The sequence below is a fragment of the Ciconia boyciana genome, chromosome 14 (assembly GCF_034638445.1).
Source record: "Ciconia boyciana chromosome 14, ASM3463844v1, whole genome shotgun sequence".
NCBI classification, from domain to species: domain Eukaryota; kingdom Metazoa; phylum Chordata; class Aves; order Ciconiiformes; family Ciconiidae; genus Ciconia; species Ciconia boyciana.
In genome coordinates, this window is record NC_132947.1 from 1,893,584 (window position 1) to 1,911,707 (window position 18,124).

Below are 18,124 nucleotides of genomic sequence, written 5' to 3' on the forward strand. Positions count from 1 at the left end.
CCGGTGGCCCTGCGTCGTGGTGGGCAGCATCTTCCTGCTGCGATGCCCGTGGCCACCCTCTCCTCCCACCCTTCCCGACGGGAAAGTTGCATATTTAAGTGCAAAAAACCTCTTGTTGGTGTACGTGGCACACGTGCAGGTGATGGGTGGCTGGCGTGGGCATGTCACGGTGGTCTCCATGCCCTCCTCCTGGGTTTTTCCCTGCTCACCCCGGCTTTCCCCCTCTGCCTGGAGCAGCCTGGCTGGCTGATGCGACCTGCAGCCGAAATCCCGGTGCTGCCCGACCCCGGCGAGAGCTCGGCCGCTGTTCCCAGCCCTCGGCTTCTGCAGGATTTCCTATCTGGGCAGAGCTGGGGTCGGCAGGGAGGGGTCCCGCCGGGCGCCCAGCAGCCCCCAGCCCTCGCCCTGCTGCAGGAAGCGCTGCCGGGTGTGCGGGGTGGGGTGGGGAAAGGAGGGAAGAAGAGGAAAATTGGGAGTCATGTGGGGAGCGGCCAGATAAGGGGTGGAAATGCCGGGCGGATGCAGCTCCGGGCCGGGGCTCGGACCTGCGCCCCGGTCACTTCCCTCGTGCGGCCCGGCCAGAGCCGTTACGGGAGCCCAGGGATGAAATTACAGCCAGGGAGATCCAGCACCTGAGCAGGGGCTGGGCTGGCTCCGGCAGCACACGGCAAACAGGCAGCGGAAAATCCCTCCCCGAGCCAGCCGCCCTTGGGAAGATGTTTCCTCTTCTCCTGGCTCTCTTGGACGGCCGGGCAGGCAGGGCAGGGCGCGGGCAGAGCCCAGCATCGCCCCGGGGCCGTGGGCAGGGGGATATCGGTCCGGAGGGGTTCGGGGGTCCAGGGGAGGCAGGGGTCCGTGTCCCCCAGGTCCTGACTCTGTTACCAAGGCACCAGCAGTGATGACTTCGGCCTCCCCTCTGCTCGCCTTCGTCCCTCGCGTGCGCTCAGCCCCATGCAGGAGCCCTCTCGCCCGGCCATTGCGTCTGACCCCATTTCAGCCATCGGATGGGAAAATTGTCACTGTCTGGATGAGCCCTGAAGCCCACCCTGGCCGGAGCTGTGCTGGCGGGGCTGGGACCTGCACCCAGGTCTGGGGATGCTCCCAGGCAGAGGGGGAGATGCCGCTGTCCCCGGAGCCTGGGGGAGCTCCTGCTCTCTGGGGACTGGCACAGGGATGCAGGTGAAGAAGACAGATGCCTTCTTTATTTTCTTTCCCCCTGGACTTAGTAGTTCCAAACACCTTCAAAAAATTTCTCCGCTCTCTTCTCAGCTTTCCTAAACCCAACCCACTCGCTTTTTTTGCTTCTCCGGGAGTCTGTTCCCTGTAATGCGTTATCTGCTCCCAGCATTGCTGCACCAGCCCCGAGCTTCAGTTCCTGCCCTCGACTCCTGGACCTGGCACCAGGTCAAGCAGCCCCGTGGTGCTTCTCCTCTGCCCACCTCGGTCAGATCCTGCTCCATCCTTGCTTTTCCTGGAGAAGGCAGCGCCGGATCTGCCAAGCTGCCGGTGTAACCTCCCCGGGAGCCCGCAGCCGCATCCTTGCACTGCGCTCCTTCGTCTCCAGCCTCCGAGGGGTTTTTGGGGTGAGGGAAGCGGAGCTGCCCCGGCAGACGTGGGCTCCCAGCCCCTGCGGGGTCATGCAAACCCCCCAGGTAGGGTGGGAACACCCTGGCCTGAGCCCCCCGGCATCCCGCAGGCATAGGCAGGGCTGAGACCCGCGGGGAGCTGGGGGGGTCCTGCCGCTGCCAGACCGGGACCCTCAGGGGCTGCAAGTAAACCCCAGCCCCACCCTGTCTTCCCTGCCCGAGCCTGGGTTAGTGAGCAGCAGACGCAGTGTGGTTTTGGTTTAATCTGCAGGGAAATCTTCACACCTTCCTTTGCTCTTTTCCTCACCAGCCCCTCCGCCTGCCAGCACACCACCTTTGCGGGGGCAGCTGCCCATCTGGTGGCAGTTGCGGGGTTTTTTAAATGTTTTCCTCCCTCCTTCTTCCTCCTCCGCCCATGCAGCCCCCTCTGCTCCTCCTCTGCTCACCCTCATGGGCACCTTTGCTTTCTCTCTGCTTTTATTGCTGGTGCAGCACGGATGCAGCTCAGTGGGACAAGGGAGGATGGAGAGATGCTGTGCCTGTCCCAGTGCCGGCTGGGATTTGACTCTCCCAACCTCCAGCAAGGGCAGTGACACCAGGAGAGCAGCTCCCAGGCTTGCACACGTGCGAGCAAACCCCGCTTCTCCTCCCGGGGCTGGAGGTGTCTCTCCTAAGGACAGGGTTAAGGCAGCAGGCACGTTGCCTCCTCTTTCGGCGCGGGGTTAGAAGGGGTATAGCCTGCATCCGTGCAGATGCGAGCTTGTTTATTCTTACCAGATAGTTTGATGGCTTTATCTGATCACAGGTTTTCCTGAGGAAGGAAGGGTGAGTCTGAGTCACTTGAAAATGGGGGCCCTTCATCTCTGGGTATGACTGGTGGGGTCATGGATATCAGCAGAGCCCCAGGGCGAGACGCGCTCCTGGCAGCTTTTGCTCCGCTGCTGCCGTGCCGGGTGGGCATTGCCAGGGTCGTTAATAGATGCGAATCCAGCGTGACCACCAGTGGGTGGGGGGGATGCTGCGGTGTAGGTGTCAGAGGAAGCGCCCAGGACCCGATGCTGGGGAGGGAAGAGTGAGATCATTCACCGTGTCCGTACTGTGCAAAGAGGGGAGCTGCTGACGTGATGCCCCTGGTGCAGAAAACACCATCGCAAGCAAATTGAAAGCAAGGAATAAAATCTAGTGGCAATTGATAAATTCAACAGAGAGACAGGTTCATGCCCTCCTAGAAGAAAACCCAGATAATTACACTCCCTTGTTCTGCTAATGCCTTCGGTGAGGGGCTGGAAGATCTGAGCTCCTTTGCTTCTGGAGCTCCGGGGATAGAGGGGTGCCGGGGGGGGGGCACCAGCACCCGGCTCACTGGGACATGGGGAAGGGCAGCGGGTGGAAACAGCTCCGGCTCCTCGAAACCGGGGAGCGGGGCTGGGGGCTGCAGCGAGCCGAGGCCGTCCTCTGCTCCCCAGCCCCCCCGCACACCAGCATCCTTCCCGGCTGGCTGTGTGTCTCAGGAAACAAATGAATTTTCCGTAAAGTGCCCTCAGAGCACTCACACTCTGCATTTCGTGGAAAGCGGGGGCTTTCGAACCTTTCTGAGCCCAGCCAGGCTCCGGAGAAGGGAGCAGAGCAGGCGATGCCGAGCTGCTGGAAGCGCACGGAGCTGGGCCCCTGGGGTCCAGAATTAATAGGACAGAGCAGGGGCTGTTCCCTGCATGTTTTATTTATGGGAATCAGGCCAGTGAAGTTCCCTCAGCTCTCAGAAATAGTCACATCGCCTCTGCTTTGCGCTGCCCACGGCCGTGACCTTGATAAATGGGTCAGTGCTTGCTCCCCCCATGCCCCGGGAGGATGCTCGCCCCACAGGAGCCGGCCGGGCTCCCTCCCCGCCACCCACAAAACTCAGCCTTGACATGCCCAAGCACCCCGCATGAGCACTGGTGCTCCTGCCGCGGGCAGCCTGCCTCCGCTGCCTGCAGCTGCCGGCTCTGCCCGCAGCGGGAGGCGACCCGTGAGAAAGGACCCACGGGAACTCCACCGAAAATCCCCCAAGCACTGAGCGAGCACCGGGCACCCCCCGCTCCCCCCCTTCCGAGAACAGGGCACGCCAGGAGCCGTCCCCCTGGCACCGAGGTGACATTTGCCTCTCGCACCAAACCGAACCCCTGAGGCGCTGGCTGCTGGCGAGACTGGAGACGATGAAACAGGAACCAAAAGTGGGGCTCTGCTTGGCGGCTTTTTTTTTTTTTTTTTTTTAACGTGCATTTTTTAGCCAGATCGCAGGCACGGCCTTGCCACGCTCACCGCCGCGATGGCATCTCCGCCGGTCCCACTCGGCAGCCCAGGGGCCACCAAAGCATCCCCGCTGCGGTACCCAGAGGGGAGGGATGCTGATCCGAGGGTCAGATCCTGCCGGGGGAAATCCGAGCGTGCTCCCCTGATTTATCCAGAGGAATTGCGGGTTTGCATCCCGGGAGCGGGGCGGCAGGAGGGGTGCTTCACCGGGCAGCACCTTTGGGTGCTTTCGGCACAAAGGTGGGCAGCGCCGGTGCCGTGCCGTGGGAACAGGCAGGGGTAACTGGAGAGGAAGCGGCAGCCGTGGCACCCATCCCCTCCCCACTCGCACCCCGGCTCCGCGCGGAGCCCTGCTGCAGGCAGCTCAGCACCCTGCCCGTGGCGGGGGCCTCATCCTGAGCCCCTGCCTCCGCCATCTGATCTCAGACCCATGGGGGAAAATGTAGAGAAAAGCCATGGAGCCCAGTGGAAATGCATTAGACTTGCACCAGTGCCACTCAGGTCAGGATACGGCCGGGCTGGATGGCTCCCGTTAGCAGGGGCTGGGGAGGCCCTGGCTACCGTTTGGGGCGGCAGCAGCCGCCGCTTCGTTTCCTCCACCCAAGAGCATCAATAAGGTAGAAAACAGTGTAAAACACACGATGCATCTCGAGCAGGCGAGGATGGGCTTCGCACCGTGCGCGCAGCACCTCCCCGCTCCCACACCATCCCGGATTTAACCGGGAGAGATGCGAGGCTCAGCACAAGGGCGGCAATCACTCCGGTCAGTCTGTGAGATTGCCGAAAGCACGTTATCAATGTCTGATCTGTCGTAATGCCGGAGTGAAGAGGCTTTCCCAGGGCTGCTGGTGAGTCAGTGGCGGAGCGTGGAGCAGCATGGTTCCTATCCCCACCCTCCAGCCCCGGCACAGCATCTTCCTCCCCACTTCCTTCCCTTGCTGATAATTAGCTGGGGTTTATTCTCCCGCAGCCTTCGGCTTCGTGGTTCCCGGGGATTTCTCCCAGCGCAGTGTTTCCCCGGCCAGATGCTGGGAGGGAGATGTGAGACCCGCATCCACGCCAGCTCCCACTGCGGGAAATGACCGCGGGTGGCCCCGGGAGCAGGGAACCAGGCAGGCATTTCCCAAAAATCCCATGGCCGGGAGAGGTCCGGGCCAAGGGGCAGCGGTGCCCTTTGCCAGCGCAGGAAATCCTCCCCAGGGCTCCCGAAGCCCAGGGGGTCCATGGAGCATCTCAGTGGCCCCAGGCTCTGTCCTCCTCGGGTTTGTCCGCCCGGGGCAGCGATGGTGGGTGCAGGCAGGGGGTCCCACACCACCACCCCGCTCCGGTGGGGACCAGCAGCCGGGAGAGGCTGCACACCCGCCCGACGTTTGCTTGCTCTGAAATAAGGGCAGCACCCGGCCAGGTCAGTCCCCGGGGAGGGTGCGTGGGGACGGGGCCATGCGGAGCCCGTCAAGGACCTTTGCACGGCTGCCGCCAGCCGAGGCCGACAAAAGGCTCCGGCCGCCCTTCCTGCAGCTCCCGGCGGAGGGGCCGCTTCCAAACCCACGGCCCCACCCTGACCCCGACCTCCGCCGCTCCGGGTCCTTCACGGCTCAGGGTCCCGTGCGGCGCCAGGACCCCCAGGGCTGGGCTTGCCGGGGAGGCTGAGGCCGGGGCAGGGTGGTGGGTTGCCGTCGGGTCACTTTGGGGTCCCAGGCGCTGGCAGGGTCTGCTCTGCCCCACGCTCTCCCGCAGCCTGGATTCGCACCCGGACTCATCCCGCTGTGTGCACGGTGCTCCGGGATGGGCAGAGCCCCTCGGCCTCCCGTCCCACCCAGGAGACACACGGACGTGACCTTGGCCCTGCCACCTCCCTGAAGATCCCTCCCCACATCCCTGTGCCCGTGGTAGGATGAGGATGCCGAAGCCGTGCCGCAGTTCCTCTCCATCCCCTCCAGAGCTCGGCCCCCTCCGTCCCCAAAACCTCTCCGACATGGCACACCCAGGAGCGGGCACTGCCGCTGCTGCGGCTCTGCTGGGCCTGGGGACGTGCGGGGGGTTTGTCTCCATCCCCATCAATCCCCCCCCACTTTGCCGGTGCCAAATTTCCTTGAAAGAGAATCAGCAAAGCGCCCTGTAAAATAAAGGGCTGTCGGGGCCAGAAAGGTCTCAGCCCCTGGCAGGGAGAGGGGCGAAGCGCACGGCAGAGCATCTACGTTCTCAGTCCCTGCATCCGCTGGTCCGGGCAGGGTGGGGTGGCCAGGGCAGAGCTCGGCACCGGCTGGGGACACGGGGAGCTTCCACCTCTGCAGCCTCACTCCCCCCAGCTCCCTTCGGGTCCGACTCCGTCTCGGTTTCACTGCGCAGGTGGAAGATCCCCATTTGGCATCATCTCCTACGGATGCCCAGCGTGCAGTACACAGCACGAGGCTGTTTACCCTTTCCTAAGGAAAAAAAAAGCATCTGAAGTCTTAAAAAAAAGGCTAAGAATAAATTAATTCAATTAATAAAAGGAGCCCTGTTAGAGTATGGAAATTATTTACTGAAAGGGGGTATTTGCCCAGTGTAATAAACCTGGAGCAATTTTCTCTCATCTTCACTTTGTGGCGGACGGTGTAATTAACCGCTCGTTATTTCCAGCGATGACATTTTTGTTTGTTAGCAGCCGGGCAGGACTCAGATCACTTCCCCTGGCCCCTGGTGTGGGGTTTTGCAATATAACAGCTTCTTCATCACAAGGAGAGGTTCGCTGTCCTGCAAGCTGTGTGCGGGGGGTTTGCTCTTGGAAGGGTACAGACCTGGAAGCGTTGCAGAGATGTGTGTCTACGCAGAAGGGATTTCTCTTTCTCTGCTCCAAGCCGGGGTTACGTCCTTCCCCGCTGCCTCCCCAAGGACTCAAGAGGCTTTACCCGGAGGTACGCGTCCTCCAGCAGCGTCTCAGGGGCTGGGCAGTGAAATCAATAACAAAAATGATGCTCAGCTCCTGTACGGAGCTTTACATCTTCAAAGCTCTTTCCTCATTAACGGGGAGGAATTGAATTCCTGGTCACACGGGTCCCACGGATGCAGATCTTGGGGGTGATGGACCGGAACGTATTGTAATAAGAAATAGCTGCTGCCGGTGGCCCCGCGCGCTGGAGGGCCCCGAGGAGCTGGTGAGAGCAGATGGAGAAGGGAGGGCTGCGATGGAAACAGTGCCCAGGGCGGGCTGGCAGCATCCTGGCCGCAGAGCCGCTGCCCCTCCCCACGGCAGCCGGCAGGCCGGGGCCGGGAGCCGGGCCCCCGCGCTCCCCACAGCCCCCCTGGGTCTCCCAACGCAGCGGAGAAGAGCCCGGCATCATCTCCTCCGCAGCTCCGCTTCCCTTCGGGAGCACCCCACCCCTGCCGAGCCCCTCCGTGCCATCCCCGCTGGAGCATCCCGGTCTGCTCCAGCCCCGGCTGCCCAGCCTGGAAGATTTGTTTAACACAAGCCCGAGCGAACGGAAAATTGCGGATGTCCAACCTGGATCGACTGCGCGGCCAGGGATGGGGTGGGCAGGGGGCTGTGAGCGGGGGGGAGAGGTGGGGAGGAGAGTGGAGGGCTGCAGCCCTGCATCCATGCTGCATTGCTCGGCGCTGCCGTACCCGGCACGGAGCACGGCGGGGGGCGGGGGGAAGGTGCCGGGATGACCCCCTGGGTATTTCTGAAGCGTTGGGCAGCCCGGGCAGGCTCACAGCTCGGCCAGGTCTCCTCCACAGCACATCCCAGCGCTGCGGCTTGGGCAGCACCCACGGGTCTCTCGCCCCATCCTGCACCTCCCCGGGGTGGGACCCCCCGGGACCCCTGGCACCCCCAGCACTGCCCGCTCAGCCCCATCCCACCCGGACAAGGGATGCTCGGGGACGGACTTTGGCCAGGGCGTCCCGCGGGGCGAGCCAGCCGCCCCCAGGACTCGGGGCACGCTCCCACCCGTGGCCCTGGCCTCGTGCCCGTGGCTGGGCGGGAAACCACAGCTCCTATTTCTGGTTTTCTCCCTGGGAGGTGCTCCAGAAGGGAGGACAGGAACACCCTGACCTGGTCCCCGATGTCCCCGAGGTCCCGTCTCCGGGATGGGCTGAACACACCCGTGCCCAAGGGACGGCTGTGCTGGGAATGGGGAGGGGAAGAATGTCCTGCATCTCTCCCCTTCCCCATCCTGCGGTCGGTACCCTCCCTGTCCCCGTCCCTGTCCCGGTCCCCGGCTTGAGCCACCGCTGTCCCCACCGAGCCCCGGGAGGCTCCTCGGCGTGCGGGGGCACAGAGGGATGCGGGGGCACAGAGGGATGCGGAGGCCGAGCTCATCCGGGGTTACCGTGGAAACGGTGCCGGAGCCACACGTCCCTGTTACCACCGAGGGACCGAGCCATGGCGGTGGCGAGGCCAAACCCTGCTCGCCAGGTTGGGGCGACAGCAGGGGTGTCGGGAAGCGTGCCCCCCCCCATCCCGCTCGATGGCCGGTGCCGGGCAGGGGGAGAAGTGGCTGCAAAGGGGGCTGCATCCTCCCCCAGGGCAGGGGGGCATCGCCCAGCCCCACGGGGGGAGAGAAAAGCCCCAGCGAGGGCAGCCGGTGGCTCTCCCCGGCAGCCGGATCCCTCCCTGCAGGACAGGCGCTCCCCGCAACGATGGAGGATGGAGCTTTAAATAAATAACGAGCTGCCGACATCTCCCGGCTCTGCTGGCAGCGCCACGCTGGGAGCCCTTCCCGGCGGCCCCCACGCTCCGAAACGTGCTGGGAATGGGGACAGCGGCTGGTGGGAGCTCGGCCCGGGGTAGTGGTGATGGGGGGGGAGCTGGGGGAAAGGGGCTGGGGGTCCAGGGACCCCGGCAGGCGTCTGCCAAGCCTCTCCTCAAAGCCTCCTGTGATGGAGCATCACGACCTCGCGTTGAAAATGTGATTTAAATGCTGAAGGTTGGCAGGGGGAGACTCCCCTCCGTGCCTGCCCGGGGGTGCTGGGATGGATGCGGGGATGCGGGCAGGGTGCGGGGATGCGGGCAGGGCGCAGGCAGGGGAGGGGGATGTGACCCAGGTGTTTTTCCCTGATGGAAGATGCTTCATTGCAAACCGGTTCGCACGGTAGAGCGCTCCAGAAGCCAACGCAGGCTGCGGGAGGCAGGCAGGGGCGCAGGCAGCCAGAGCCTGCAGGCAGGGTTCAGGCAGAGGCCAGGCAACCCGAGCGAGCAGCGCAAGCAGGGAGGAGAGGGACCGGCCAGCGAGCCGAGGAGCCTGAAAGGGCAGCCACAGGCTTCAATTAGCCAAGGAGCAACGGCAGGATCCTGCCTTAAATAGAGCCTCCGCACCCGGCCGGCGGGCAGGCAGGGAACCGTGCCCGTGGGCAGCGTGGCCTGGCACCCCACGGCTGCCCGCACCCGGCACCCGGCACCCGGCATCGCTCGCCTGGCCGTGGTCGGGGCGTCGAGGCGACGCTGGGGATGGAGGGGCCGGGGGATGCGGGCGGGCAGGGGGCTGCCGGAGGGGGAGCGGGGCCGGACTCTGCTCCAAAAGCAGCTGAGAGGAAGGAAGAAGCAGCTAAAATAAGCAGGTGGGTGGACAGGGAGGAAATAATAGTGAGGCTGATAACGAATGGGCTGGGGAAGGGGGAAAAGAACCAAAATGTCCCCAGGAAATAAGAACAGGCCCCCCGGGAAGCAGAGGGAGGTCGTGGGGGGCAGCGGCACAGAGAGGGCATCCCGAGGGAGGAGGGATCGGGGAGAAGCAGGGGGAACCGGGGGTCCTGTGCTCCCGGGGGGTGGGCGTCGGGCAGGGGAAGGGCAGGGTGCTCTGGGGGCAGGAGCGGGGTCAGCCCTGGCCGCCCCCCCCCCCCCCCCTTTAGGCAGGGGGACAGTGGGAGGTGGGTGCGGGCAGAGGCACCGCGAGCATCCTCGGAGGGCGGGTGGGAGCCCCTGGGTGAGCCCCCCAGGAGTGAAATGCAGGGAAGAGGTGGGCAGCACGGAGCTCCGGGTGGGTTACGTGCAGGCAGCTGCCAGCTCCGCTCCGGGCATGGCCCTGCTCGGTCATGGCGGGGCGACAGGGACCCAAACCCCGAAACCAACTGCCCCGGCACTCAAGGAGCAATTTGGGCTGGACCCAAGGGAGACGGGGCAGGGGGTGGTGGGACGCGAAATGCTCTCTCTGCCCTCCCCTGCCCTCCCCTGCCTGCTGGCTGCCAGCATCCCGGGGTCTCCCGCAGCATCCCACCTCCCCTCTGCCTTACAGAGGCGGAGGGGACGGGTGCCAGGGAAGGTGTGGGGACGTGGGACTGGGGTCAGGGCAAACCCAGGTGCTTGTGCGGAGGTGTCGGGGTGCCGGGGGGGAGCCCAGGGGAGCCGGAGCCCTACCGTGGGGAGCGAGAGGAGGCAGCTTGGCCGGAGCGCAGGATGCGCAGGGCCGGCTGTCGCTGCTGCCCTGGGAGTTTCCACATTAACCGCACACTGTTTGCATCTGAGCATTTTCCCCTCGCCAGGGCCGCCGCTGCCGGGGGTTATTTCCTGCCCTTTGCGCTCTCCCCCCACCGCCCCGGCCTGCCCGAGCCCGGCTGCTTCCTCTTGTCCGCCCCGGGGGCTTTCCATGCTGCCAGAAAATAAATCTCATGCTATTTTTAACAGAGGGGAAAACGCCAAGGTCTCCTCCAGCCCGGGTTGCCGCGGCACTGAGTGTGGACGGGCACCCCCGGAGAGATGAAGGAGGGAGAGGAATGTGCGGGGAAGGATGTGGGCAGGCAGGGCAGGCAGGGCAGCGTGAGCCCCGCTTTCATCTCCCTGCCTCCGGGCAGGATTTTGGGGAAGGCAGAGAGGAGGGTGCTGGGAGGGGGGCACCGGCTGGGTGATGGGGGACCCCCTTGCCCTCCGCCACGGCCCTTTGCAGCAGACGGCAGCCCCCGCCACGGTCCCCCAGCCCAGCACCCCTTATTAACGTCACCCACCATCTCCCCCCACGCAGGCAGGGAGGAGGCGATGCGCGTGGGTCACCCCACGTCTGCCCCCACCGCCCCAGCTGGGAGGGGATGGGGTGACCGGGAGATAACACCCGTGACCCTCCCGGAACGGGGTGGGGGGAGACCCACGCAGGGGGGTGGCCTCGGTGCCCACCCTGCACCAGGGCAGTGCCAGGGCCCTGAGGGAGCTGGGGACATCGGAGGGTCCCCTGGGGTCAGGGCTGGGACAGTTGCTGTTTTTAACCCCCGTAAGTGCCTTAGGGAGGCTGCGAGCAGGATCAGCTGGCTAATGCCCGGCGGGGGCAGAGGGGGCTGGGGAGCGGATGGAGCTGATGATACCCGGGGGGCATGGAGAGGCCCCCCCCCACCTCGCCGCTCCCCAAGGGCGACTGTCCCCGCTCGAGACTGGGATGCCACCATCCCCTGCCCGCCGTCCCCACTCTTGCCCCGCGAGCATCTTTCTGGCTGTAGCAATGTGAGCCAGGCAACTTGCACTTTCCCATGACTCCAGGAGCTGGGGATTTATTCTTTGCAAGGCTCCTGCTAAAATCTTTTCGCCTGCGGGACCCCTGCCTGCCCCCGTGCCCCCCCAGCCCTCCCGCCTGAACGGGTGGAGGTCCCCACTCCTTCTCCCGCCGGGAGACGTTGTGCAAAGCCCACGGCCAGCGGAAATGTGGGAAGCAAAGCAGGGAGAGAAAGAGGAGCTGTTTCCAGGCGCCGGGTGGGAGGAGAGCAGAAAACAGGAGGTGGAGGTGAAAATGTCAAGCCCAGCTCCCGCTCCCCCTCCCAGGGCTGGCTGCGCCAGGGACACGGCGCTCGCCGGTGGCTTTTGGTCCTCGTCCCTCGTCACCGACACCACCTTTGCCCTCCGGTCCCCAACATGGCGGTGATGCTGGTGGCCGCCTCCCCGCCAGCGCCAGCGGCTTCTGCTCGGTGTGCACGGTGACGTTGCCATCGCGGCTGGCACCCGGGGCTCAACCAGAGCCGGAGCTTTCTGGAAAAACCTGGGCTCCGCGTTCGCAGACCGGGTGCCTCCGGCTGCCTTTGATGCCGCTTTCCTGCGGCACAGGGAGGAGCGGCGCGGTGTGGCCGGCGGGAAGGGCTGTTCGACGCCTCTCGGTGCTCTGCGCCAGGAGGAAGGGGGACGTGTCCCACCAGTGTCCCCCCAGTCCCGTGGGCATCCCCGGGGTGGCTGGCGGATGCCTGGGTGTCAAAGCCCCACGCAGCTCCTGGCCGGGGGCTGCTCGGGGGTCTCCTGCCCGAGCAGGGGGAAGGGGAATCGTTTTGCTCCAGCTCAGCCCGAGCTCTCCGGGTCAAGCAGCCCAGCCCTGAGCTCCCGGGAGAGGGACAGGAGTTCGCAGGGTGCAACGCAGGGCAGAAACGCCCGGGGCTGGCCGGGACTGGGGTGGCCTGGCCGTGTCCCAGCATTGCCCCAGGCTGGGGGTTTCCAGTGCCGGGAGCGGGGCGGCCCCCGTGCCACGGGACACCCGCAAAGCTCCAGGCTGGGCTTCACCTGCGCCTGCCCCCGGCCGGGCCTGATCCTGCCTGTGGGGAAAACCCTGCTCTGTGCCCTGGGACAGCCCAGAGCATCCCTGGGGACCTGCCCTGGGAAGGGGGATAACTGGGGTTTGGGGACCATCCCCACCGTGGGGCTCGCTGGGATCACCCGGAGCGGGGCTGATCCTGCAGCAGGGGCCTGATCCTGCAGCAGGGACGGTGCCGAGGGGCTCTGCCCGCGGCCAGATGGCTCTGAGGGGCCCTAAGCTCCCCATAATGCCCCTAATTGTCCCACAGCGTGGGAGCGGGCGGCCCAGCCCAGCTGGTGCCTGCGTCCCCCCGCAGCAATGGCTTTGGGACCTCTGTCTATTTTTATCCCAGGAAGCTATTTTTGAGGAGAGAGGCTATTTTTCCCTGCCCGCGGCTAATCCTGTCTTGCTTTTCAACCTTACCCAGCTATTTGCTGGGGCCGGGCGATGGGCAGCTCCCCGCCTGGGGCAGTCCGCATCCAGGAGGATTTGGGGCAGGAGGAATGGGGTGGGAAGTGCCGGCGGGATGGGGTGGTCCTGCACCCTCTGCTCTGCTCTGCCGGGTCCCCGTGCGGGGCTGGGGCTGGTGGGCGCCTGGCCTGGCGCTGGGCAATGGCACCACGGTGCCACGCAGGGCAACGCGCCCCATTTGGGGACGCAAGCTGACGGTCCCCCCAACTCGCCCCATAGGAGCCGGGAAGGCCATCAAAGGATGGGGATGCCAGAGGTGACGGGGCCGCGTGTCCCCTGGGCTTTGCGGGGACCGCGGGGTCCTGGGAGCGCCGTCAAACTGGGACTGAACTGGGAGCAGGTGTTGGGCACGTCCCGGAGGAACGGGGTGGTGGGGAGGAAAGGGGGGGGTGCAGGGGGCCGGGGGGCACAGCCGGCGGGGGGGAGCGGGGGGGCACATCTGGCAGCGGAGGGGTGGCAGGAAGCATCGTGCTGGCTCGGCCCCCCCGGGCTCGGCCGCCTCGGGGTCCCAGGGGGGGCCACGCCGCTGCCAGATGTTGTGCAGCTGTCTCCGGTGCTTCCTCTCCCCCCGCGTCCTCCGGGAAGCTCTCCCCTGCGCTTCCTGGGCAGGGAGAGTGGGGGGAGACCCCCCCCAGCCCCCCGCTCCTCCGGCCCCGGCTTCCTGAGCCGCCGGGTCTGTCTGCTCCCGTGCTCGGCCCTTTTGCCATCCTCCCCGTCTCCTCTCCCACCTCTCCCCGGCCCCTCGCTCCCTTTCTTCTCCTGCCAGCTGCCCCCCAGCTCCCGGCCCTGGGGGTCTCGCCCCTCTGCCTCCTCCCGATCCCGGGCCGCATCCTGCGCTCCAGCCTTCTGCCCCGGCTGCAGAGCTCGCCCCGCTCCCCGGGGCAGAGAGGAGGGCAGGGAGGCGGAAGCGTCGGGCATCATTTATTGCTTTTCTTCCCTCTTCTCTCCAAGCATTTTGCGTTTTCCCACAGCGCAGGGGCTGGGGTGGCCAGATCCCGTCCAGCACCCAACCAGCCCCGGCACCATGGGCAGAGAAAACCCTCCCGGCCGCAGCGAGCGTGGCCGTGGGCTGCCGGGGAGTGTGGGCTTGCGGGAGCCAGGGGAGATGCTCGTTGCCGGCGGCTCACACCGAATGTGGGATGCAGATAGGATTCGGGGATTAGAGCAGCTTAGGGAGCAGGGTTTTTCCAAGCGGCAGATGGTGCTGGATGGATCCCAGGGCGAGGTTAGCAGGGTGGGAAGCAGGTCCCCGAGCAGCCCTGGGCAGGGCAGGGGAGACCCAGGCAGACGCGGGGAGGAGGAGGAGGATTTTTGCCCAGCCTGTTTCCGGACAGGAGCACGAGGGAGGGCTGGAGGGCCGGATCCCCCCCCCAGCTCCCAGGCGTGCCGGGTGCCAGCGAGGACATCCCGTGCTGACGTCCAGGGCCGGTCACAGCTGCAGTGGCAGCAGCGTGGCTCTTGCACCCCAGGAACCATCCCTTGACCCCCAGCCGGGCTGCAGAGCTCAAGCCCCCAGGGATGGGACGTGGCTCTGTCACCCATTTCGTCCTTCGGCTGCACGTGGCCCCTGTCCCCACGAGTTCACGTGTCCCCATGAGCGTGCACGCTCCCAGAGGAGCATGCACATCATCCTCTGAGTGCATGGGAGGCCCCGGGACCAGAGGGTTCCCCCCACATCCCCCTGCATCCCCCTGTGGGGGGCTTGGCCACGGGGATGGGGCTCGTGGGCAGCAGGGTGCTGCCGTGGGGCTGGAGCAGGGCAATCCACGGCGCTGGTGGCTCCCCGGGCTCCGCTGCGACTGCGGAGATGAGCAACTTCACCCCAAATGCTGCCGGGGGAATTCCCGGTGACGAGGGTGGAAACGAGCAGCGTAAGCTGGTTCAAGAGGTGACGAGGTGGGGACCGGAGAGAAACCCCGCGGCCGGGTGGCAGCTGAGAGCAGCCAAACGAGCCGGGATAACGAAGCAGAAATTAAGGGACCCATCGCCAGGCAGAGGGGTGCAATGAGGGGCTCTGAAACCGGCCCCAAAGGAAGCGGGAGGAGGCCGGTTGGGCACGGAGAGGAGTCCGACCTGTGCCAGTCCCACGGGTCCTGAGGGCATTTGGGGTGGGAGCAGGGGGGGCTCCGGCCGCAGGCGGGGAAGCCCAGCTGCCGGCCGGGGAGTCACCGACACTTTCCAGGGAAGAGCGGGACCCAGGTGGGAACCCCTCGTCAGCTCGTGGGGCTTTCTGCTCAGGGAGGGGGGATATGGGTGCGGGGACCCCCGAGGGGATGCCAGAACCCCAGCCCACCCCAGGCTGCTCCGTGGGACGGAGCCACCTGGTCCGTGTGTCCGCACCAAGCCCCGCACCGGCGGGGAGATGGCAACGTGGGGGGCGTTGGGTTGGTCCAGGCAACGAGCCGGGCATCCCGCAGCGGATGCTCTGGATCCAGCCCACGGGCCCCACGCCTGACGTCTGTCCTCCGGCCCCAGCAGCTGCACCCACGTCCCCTTGGTTCAGCCCCGCTCAAGAGTCCTTGTCCCTTCCCCAGCGGCGGCGGCTTGGAAAGAGGAAGCGTCGCCCCCGGCGTCCCCCCACTGCGGCCCGGGGGCTATTTTGGGTTTGGAGAAAAGCAGAAGGCAGCACCGGGCGGGCGGCTGCTGCGGCAGCGGGTGGGCGATGCCCCGCAGCACGCAGGGGACGGCAGTGGACGGGGAAAGAGGAACGCCGACACCGCCCCGCGCCCCCCACTGCCGCCCGGGGGACGGGGAAAGAGGATCCATCTCACCTGAAGCATAAAAGGGGTTTTTTTAGCGCACAAGGGGGGCTTGGGCAGCCCCCGGGGTGATGCCTGGGGAGCGACGCTCGCGGGGAACCCCCCGGTGCTCCCAGGTCCCAACCTCCACCTTCGTGTTTGCCAGTGCCCCGAGACCGCAGGAGCAAAGCGGGGGGGTGCAGACGCCATTTTTTAATGCTGCTTTTTGCTTTTGAGAGTGTGTTTTGCCACCAGTGCCCAGGTAAATGCCATCGTGTGCAGCCGCCTGGCGTGGGTGACAGAGAGTGGGTGACAGCTCTCCAAGGAAGGGTTGGGTCCCTAACCGCAGGTGGGGTCTGTCTCTGCCGGGGAGCCGTGGGTGGGTGGGTGGGTGGATGGATGGATGGACGGACGGATGAACAGGTGGATGGATGGGCAGTTGGACACAGGGATGGATGGATGGACGGACAAATGGATGGGCAGATGGACACAAGGATGGACAATGGATGGATGGACACATGGATGCATGGACGGATGGATGGATGGACAAATGGATCAGCAGATGGACACAGGGATGGACGGATGGATGGATGGATGGACACATGGATGCATGGACGGATGGAAGGATGGACAAATGGATCAGCAGATGGACACAGGGATGGACGGATGGACACGTGGATGCACGAACGGATAGATGGATGGACAGACAGATGGACAGAGAGATGGATGGACGAAAGGATGGATGGACAGACAGGCAACACGGTCACGCTGCACCCAGTCTCCGCTGGAGGCCACCCAGCTGCACCCCCCGGGCGATGCTCTGCCCCCCGCGTCAGCCCAGGCGCAGACACTCTGACGGGGCCGAGGGGTGGGACATGCCGGGGGGCTCGGTGGGGACGGGGGGCACTGCCGAGGGGGGAGCAGGCAGGGCCGAGGGCTGGCCGTGGGCCATCACCGCTGCGTCTGGGCGCAGAGATAGGCCCATCGGCCACCCCTCCTGCACGGGGGACGCTCCGTTAGCGCCTCATGCCTGGGAATCGTGTTCGGCCGGGCAAAACGCGTTAGGGTTCCATCAGCCGGCGCAGGCTCGCTCCTGACGGGGCTAATAGCCACTGGCTTAACGAGCAGGAGCCAGGACTGCTCTGCTGGGCCCTTTCCAGCCGCGGGGAGGAGCGACGGGGAGAGCAGAGCCCAGCCGGCTTTGCAGCGGGCAGGGAAATCTAGGTCAGGGCTTGCTTTAAAAGGGGGCACGGAGCCCAGATCGCGTCGGCTTCCAAGTGAAGCCACGGAGCAGCGGCGCCTGCCCGAGCCCGGTGCGGACGCAGGGAACCGGCGGCCAGGAAACATCCGTGTTCACCTGGAGCATCCCCGTCCTGGGACCTGCGGCGGGCGAGGACACCCAAGGGTGCCGATTCCCGTCTGCGCGGCCGTTCGCACAATTCCTCACTTTGCTGGGAAACAGCCGTGATTTGTAACTTGGGCTCTGCCAGGGCTGGAAAACAACGCGCTGCTCGGGGATGTGCCCTTTCCAGAGACACGGAGCGATGCCCGGGCACAGGGAGATGCCGCTCGCCTCCCAAATAAGAAGTTCCCCCTGCTCCTCAAAGCTGGCCCCTTCCCTCCCCTCCACCTCCACATGGCTGGAAGGGCATCAGCGAAGGGAACCGGCCCCAGGCCTGACATTTCAGCGTTCGCCAGCAAATGGCAAAAAAAAAAAAAAAAAAAAAAGCCCCAACCGAGTGAAAAGCCCAGCGGCAGCAAAAGGGGAACTCGGGGGAACATGGAGGGCACGAAGCTGCGGCTGCCAGGGCGAGCGAACGCCTCTGCAGACAGCGCAGACATTTTGCCCCCAAATTGCTGCCCAGCCCCAGTAGTGGTTTCAAACAAAAGCAAAGATCCTCCACAAAGAGGATTTCTTTTTTTTTTTCCTCCCCAAATGCAGGATTGCTCTCTGCTTCCCAACACCCTTCAAGGACTTGGGATGGGGAATAATTAAGTTGGCAGCATGATGCATTTAATTAAAAGCCAGCGCTTGAAGGTAGAGGGAAATTAGCCGCTGGATCTTTGGAGGGCGATCCTCCACGTCCCCACGGGGCACAGCCAGATCCCTGGCCGTTCGGCGAGGCTGGACTTGGCAGTGGGGTTTCACGCCTGGCAGAGCTGGCAGAGGCCACCGCAGCTCCCTGCGAGCCGCAGCCCTCCCGGCTCCTCCTGCTGCAGCCACCTCTTGGGGCCAGATTTTCAGGAATCCAAGCTCTGGCGATCCCGGAAAAATCCAGATTTTTCACATGGGCTCAGCATTCAGCCACTCCCTGGGTTTCCACTGAGCGCAGCTTCAAAATGAGACCGGCGCTGTGGCTTCAAACTTCAAAATAACCCCCCCCAAAAAAAAAAAGCTGAGCTGTTAAAACGCTCCCCATCCTTTCCGAGACAAGCAGGCACGCAGGGTGGGTGGCGGTGATGGGCCGTGCCCCAGAAAGGGCATTTCCAGGAGCGCTGGCAGGCACTAACTGCAAACCCCCTGCTCGGGCGGCCGAGGCACGCTGTTGGAAAGGGCTCGGAAAAATTCATGCCCATT